Here is a 7,500-nt window from a genome sequence, read left to right on the forward strand (position 1 = left end):
ATTGTTATTATCCGAAGTAAAACCTAAATTTTCCTCTGCATTTACGACAACGAAGAATTCCATACTTGTGATAAACAAGTATGAAAAAGTAAAACAGCTATCAGAATACTCCAGGGAAAAAGTCGATTTCATATTTGGGTTCAATAGACTAAATTGAAGTGGAGCAACCTGGTTATATGTTCCTTGCTCCCCTCTCCTTTTGAATTCTTCAAATCCTTTTCAGTCTCTTTGTCGGATCTCTTCTGCTTGCTTGTGGATATACGAACGCTCTTTGGGAGAACTTTTCCACATCCCTTACCCCTATTTATCTTCTCTTCCCTTCGTTTCTCCTCCTATTCTAAGTCTCTCTCTTTTTTCTGTTGAATTCTTTTTCATCCCTTTACTTTTCCTCCATTTCCATAGGCTGTTTTCCTCCTTTCCTTTTCGCTCTTCTATCACGTTTCTCTCTTTTCCCCTCGTCTCTTCTCTACGTTTCCTATCTCTGTACCCCTCTTTTTCCCTTCTTTTGCCTTTCCCTCCTTCCATCTCTTCTCTTCTCACCCTCTCCCTCCCCCTCTTTCTCCTCTTCATTCCCTTCCCCCTCCCCCTCTTTCTCCTCTTCATCCCCTTCCCCCTCCTCTTGTTCCCTCTGCCTTATCCTCTTCTCCATCTCCCTGGCATCTCCCCTACCCCTCTCCCCTTTCTAGCCTTTCAAGGAATCCTATGATTATAGGGAAAAAGAACAGTGTGAGAGTTTACTGACAGGGGGCATGGCCTATAATAATAGACGCTACTTCTCTCATATTATTTTCTCCCTCCCTCCTCTCTCATACTCTCAATCTCTCTCTCTCTCTCTTAATCTGTGTCTCTCTCTCAATCTCTCTCTTCCTCTCCCCCAACACCCTTCCTCTCCCCTCCCTACTCCTCTCCCCTACCTCTTCGGGCCCCCTCTCCTCCAAGAGAGAGAGAAAAAAAGAGAGAAAAAAAGAAAAAAATCTAAACGCCATAAGACAAGGGATGGCCACGCAATTCTCGTTCCATTTCCCGGAAGACAAAAGACCGTGGGAAAAAAATGCGTGGCGTGGGAACGCGAGCTCGAGCGATGAAGAGTGTCACACTTCCATCAACACGAGATGGAAAAGACATTTGGCAGCGATACGGGCCGGGAAGTGACGTTCGACTTCCAAAAGAAAAGAAAAAAAGAAAAGAAAAGAAAAGAAAAATAGATAGAAGGAAAGCACAAAAAGGTAGAAATTATTCTTTTTTCGGAAGCTTGTCTTTTTACTTGAAACGAATTCGGAGATCACTGCTGAAGAAAGGCGAAGGGGTGAGGAGCAGAGTAGAATGAGAGGAAATGAAACCTTAGGCGCAAAGCGAGCAACGAAAACGAGAGCCAGGTCGCGGCCGGAAAGAACAATGCGGCGCACACAACCATCAGAAAACTGAAGAAAATGTCCCGCGTAAATGACGGTGAATGTTTATTACTCTTTAAAACAAATATGTGTGAGCACCATTTCTGTGTCTAGCTTTCTGTCTGACTGTCTGTCTGTTTGATTGTTTGCCTTCCTGCCTGCCTTCCTGTTTATCTGTCTGTCTGATTACTTTCTTGGCTGGATGCAAGTCCCCCCCCCTACACTCTCTCCCTCCTTCACGCTCCCCCACTCTCTCTGAGAACATTCATTCAGTTTCTATTTGTGAATTCATTCCTTTTCTGTTCGAGGATGTCGTCTGAGGGTCTCTGCTGTCGCACCTCGTCAAAGTTCACCGCTAAATATTGTTAGGAAGCAGATTTAATAATTATTCGGCTACTTGGAGTGGAATATATGGAAAAGCACGAATATGATGGCTCAAGAAGTATAATTATTTGTCCTTTCAAGAATTAACATTTGTTTATTTGTACATCATCTATAAACCAATATGATGATAAACATATACAAACGCATGAAAACACACACACACAGATTTATTTGCACACACGAATGCCGGCGCATATACATACGCACACAAAAATGCATACAAAAATATCTACACACGAACAGACATATTTTGACTATATTCTTTTCTTTGACACAAGTGAAAGCGGAATAAATAAAGGAAAGGTTAAATGATCACAAAAACGCTTTATTTTGGAGGAACATATCCAGGCTTCTGTTCCTCCTCAATCGTCGATTTTCCACAAATAGAATCAAACCAACCACGCCACGCCTATTAGAATCCCAGGAAAGGATCAAGCATGATACTGATTGATATTATTAATATCGCAATCATTTTCCGGTATCATAAAACTAACATTTTTGCCCCGGTATTACGCTCGTGATATCATGTAGAACTTATTCATTTTTACGGTAGAGAAAATGGGAAATCCTTGCCTCACTCCGATTTTATTTTTACTTATTTCATTGTCATTTAGTCATCTCTTTATCTCCTTATTTGTTTTTTCTCTTGCTGAGAATAACCTCGCTATCACACGAAGCTAAAATCCCCTGCTGACCCCCCCCCCCCAGCCACGCTCCCCATCCTGAACTTAAAAGCTGCCATAAAAAATCATTTTCATATTCAAGTTTAGGGTTTCCAGGTTTGAGACACCTCATAAAAGCCGGAAACTTGTAAGTTAGTTACTCGTGCTGGAGTGTCGGAAAATTGTCATAAAAAGTCATAGAAAATTGCATTTCTTTTCTGTAAGAGCCTTATTTCATTCAAGATTTTCGTTTTTGTTCTCTCTTTTTTGTGTGTTTATTTTAAGAATCTCAGGTTGATGAAAGAGGAAGTTGCCGCTTTCTCATTTTTGTTCTCTTTCCGTTTAATCTTTCGTAAATAAGGTAGGTACAAATACAAACAGAAAATAAGGGGATACATTTTTTCTGTTGATAACCTGATATTTTTTGTCCTTTGAAAACACTACAACGACCTTCGCGAAATCAAACATTTTTTTTTATTTGCCTGGTTAAGAGAGAGAGAGAGAGAGAGAGAGAGAGAGAGAGAGAGAGAGAGAGAGAGAGAGAGAGAGAGAGAGAGAGAGAGAGAGAGAGAGAGAGGGAGAGAGAGAGAGAGAGAGAGAGAGAGAGAGAGAGAGAGAGAGAGAGAGAGAGAGAGAGAGAGAGAGAGAGAGAGAGAGAGAGAGAGAGAGAGAGAGAGAGAGAGAGAGATACACACATTTATGTGTGACAAAAAAGCCCACAAGGCATAAACTATATTGCAAATGAGACGACAGTTTCTAAATCCTCCTGGATTTTATCTTCAAGTTCGAAATGGAAGGGTTCAATTCAGTGAGATTTGCAGTCTGGTTTTGCAGATAACTGCTTTTGCTTATGTGTGGCCCGGCAAAGGAAGGGATCAGTTCAGTTAGATTTGCGAAGGCTAGCTTCAAGGGAATTAGGGGCATGGCCTGCCCTTTTGCTAGTCTGTCAGCAAGCTCATTCCCTTGCCTATGTGGCTTGGGAAACAGGTTATGATTATTCTACTCTGATCAAGGATCCTCTGTACTATGGTGAGGGCAGTGGTCAGGATGTTGTCGCTGTTGTGCTATAGACAGTCAATGGCTGATCTCGAGAGTGTGTGTGTGTGTGACCACGTGTCTCCCTGAGGGACGCGAGGGAGACGAGGGAGTATAAAAGAGAGAAAGAAGAGGCAACGCGGTGAGCAAAGAGCAGGTGAGGACAGGTGAACGGGCGAAGGGAGGTCATGTCGAAGAGACTTTAAATCAGTTAATACCGGAAGTAGACACGAGTATCGTTGCGTCTATCCCCACCTCCTTGTTAATGATTCCCTTAACCTTGTCTATGCGAAGGGTGACCGGCAAAAGGGAGAAGTTTGGAGGACGTGAAAAGCGAGGAGACTATCGAGGTACAGGGAGGGCTGCTGTGGACCAGGTTGCGACGTAAAGTTTTTACTAGATGAAAGAAAAGTCAGCACTTAAGAGGGTGAAGAGGGCACCGGGAACAGTAGACCTCAGCGTAGGGGAGACTGAGAACGGGCAGGTGAGAAGTCTCTGTAGAAGGGGATTCGTGGTAGAAAGTAAACTGCGCCCTGGATAACGCGACGTCGAGAGCATAATGAGGGTAGCCCAGTTTAGAGAACGAAAGGCGCAGGAAATCGATTTCTTCATCCAGGAACTGGGGTCACAGATGGGGAGGGCGCGGAGGAACAGCGAGGTAGCAACGCCTCTTCCCACATGAAGTGGATGGTACGAGAAGTGTATGTAATACCACTGTGTACAGGATTCCTGTAATAATGAAGAAGAAATAGTCACCTGAACGATAAACTAGGATGTCCAAAAAAGAGAGCTTGTTGTCAACTTCCCATTCTACCTTAAAACGAATGGAAGGGAAATGAAAGTTCAGCCGCGTCAAGAAAACCGAGAACATGGCGGGGTCAAGAGGCCAGAGAACAAAGACGTCGTCGACATTCCTCAGCCGAATCGGACGAAAAGATGTTAGGGAGAAGCTCAGACTCGAAGAATTCCACGAACAGGGTTGTCAGACCTGGAGAAGGAGGGGAGCCCATGGAAGAAACTCGCTTGTGCACTGTGGGTTTTCTACCATAGTATGAACACGGTAGAGTATTTCATTCACACTGTTCTTGTTTGTATGTATATATATATTCATACACACACACACACACACACACACACACACACACACACACACACACACACACACATATATTTATATACATGCACGTATATATATATATATATATATATATATATATATATATATATATATATATATATATATATATATATATATATATAAAGATTCTGATTTTACTATTGTTATCATATTTCTTCTATATGCGACATAAACTTGAACCAACTTATATTAATATAACAAAATGCAAAGAGATTAGAGAAAGACTTTAAATAAGTTAATGCCGAAAGTAGACACAACTATTTATTGAAACACAGCATATTCCTCTGTTCTTCTCTCCAATACCCGGACAAATCCGCCCAGGAATCCCCAAACAACCTAGAATATCCCTCCCCTTACCGATATTATCAGAAAGAATGTCCATTGTTGTCACGGGACCGCCAGATGTTGACTCGGTTGCTGTCTGTCTCCTCTCCCGTCGCCGCGCGTGCGCAGATGGGGTGCGCCCTTAACGGTGCACAAAGATTTTTGTATTAATTTTTTTTTCTGTTGTCTTACAACACACACACACACACACACACACACACACACACACACACACACACACACACACATATATATATATATATATATATATATATATATATATATATATATATACATGCGCATATATATATATATATACATATATATATATCATCCTCATCAAAGGGGCCGACGACGACGGGGGCGCATAGCCGCATCCACCCTTCGCTTTCAGCTACGGGGTCCCTCATGGCAGGCCCTCGGCCCATCTCTAGTTCTTAATAATAGGTCTGGTTGAGCTGCCTAAGCCACGACTTCCTAGGTCTTCCCATAGGCCTCCTCCATGCAGGATTGTCTCATAAAAACACAACCTGATGGGCAGGTTCATCCACAGGGAAATGAGATAGGTGCCTGTATAGCCTGAGTTGGCGATCCTGGATTTTGCAGGTTACAGGTCCCATACCAGTCTCACGGTGGAGTCGTCGGTTGGACACATGGTCCTGCCAACTGTACCCCATGATCCGGTGTAGGGACTTGTTACAAAAGGCATCAAGATGTGACTCCAACGCACTGGATGGCGTACAGGTTTCGCTTTCATAAAGCACAACTGGCAGCCAAGGTATGTAAAGCTCTCCATGACTTCAACGTCCTTGCCGCAAGTACATATTGACTGAACAGGTTCTCTTAGCATGCCCCCAAAATCCTGGATCTTGGTCTTATTCCAGGAGACCTGCAAGCCCAGGGGCTTCGCCTCATCAGAGACTTAGATAGAATTGCAACATCGTCAGCAATGTCAAGGTCTGTGACCTTGATATTGCCCAGTGTTGCTCCATACTGACTTTAGGAAGTAGCTCTGCCCATTATCCAGTCCATGCAAGTGTAGAAAAGTGTTGGTGCAAGGACACAGCCTTGCCTCACTCCTGAATTAACAGGGAAGAAGATAGACAGGCCTCCAACAAACTTTGCAGCACTTTCAGTACCAGTATATATTAATATATGCTATTAATCCAATAATCCGTGTTGGAATTCCTCTGTCTCAAGATCTCCCACAACGATTCTCGATGCACCGAATCAAACGCTTTGTTGAGGTAGATGTAGGCTGCAAGCAGCCCACAACCAAACTCACGATGACTCGAAGTGCTAGGATACGGTCTATTCTGAACTTGCCAGGAGTGAATGAGTGAATCCAAATTGCTCCGGTCTTTGGTGCCTTAGCAGGTGGTTGCGGATCCGTTTCAGAAGAATATGGGCGAAAACCTCGCCTGGTATACTGAGCAATGTGATGCAACGGTAGCTGCTACAGTCCCAGCGATCCCCTTTCCCCTTCCAGAGAGGGATGACAACGCCCCTAAACAGGTCAGGGGGGATGGAACCGGACTGCCAGGTCATTTACTAAGAAATGTCCTTCTACCTCCTTGGCAAGATTCCTGATGAACTATTCATTATCCCTAGTCAGTAGAGTCCTACCCCTGCGTACCAAGGGGTGTCGCAAATCGCGTTTGCCGTTCAGACGAACCGTGCGACACGCAACTGTGGCCTCTAATGTCTCCAGCGAGATGAAATTCTGCCTAGTCCTCGGACATTCACCAATGGACTCCTGGGCTGCATCGAGTGTTTCACGCTTAAAGGAATCCCATAGGGCTCCAGGGTCTGTCAGGTTTTCAAGCACTGTTAACCAATCAGAGATTGCTGCAGCGAACCTACGCGCACACATCTCGTTCCCCAGCTGGTCCAGGTTAAGCACCCTAAAGTGGCCATTGTTGGTTAACAAGAATATCGTCCGTGCTGGTATATAGCTATACATAAGTCGTAGGCTACAGGACCTCATGGAAATTTCGAAAAGCTTGTGCAAAATGATGTGGCAAAGAAATCGAATCCAACACACCCATAGCGTCCTGCAACCTCTAAAATTAAAATTTATGAACAAAGTCACGACCCATCTGAACAACTATATGAATTTCTATGCACAAAAAGGTATAAAAATCCCACTATATAAGATTCTTTAGGTATCGACAGTAATTCTTGTTGACTACAACAAATATGGAGGAGGAAGCTATAAACAAAATATAATATGCATCACAATATAAGTAATTTAATCTTTTTATGTGGTTTGCCTCCCAAACATGTTTGATTTCGTGCAGCAGGCAATTCAGAAAGGTGAAATGTCACATAAAGACACAGACTGACCGGAACACAGTTACACGCTGACGAGAAAGTATGCCTGGAGCCGTTGCTATATTTGTCTCTACTGACTCTATACCGCCAACCATCCTGCAGGAAAAGGATACTCTCACTTAAATTCCAGACTTGTTAGGTGTCTTCCGAGCTACATATACAAATCCTGAATCTAAATGACGAGAAAATATATAGGGTATGCATGTTTTATTTTCTGGAGATAAGACAATTG

The sequence above is a fragment of the Penaeus vannamei genome, chromosome 9 (genome assembly GCF_042767895.1).
Source record: "Penaeus vannamei isolate JL-2024 chromosome 9, ASM4276789v1, whole genome shotgun sequence".
Classification (NCBI taxonomy): Eukaryota; Metazoa; Arthropoda; class Malacostraca; order Decapoda; family Penaeidae; genus Penaeus; species Penaeus vannamei.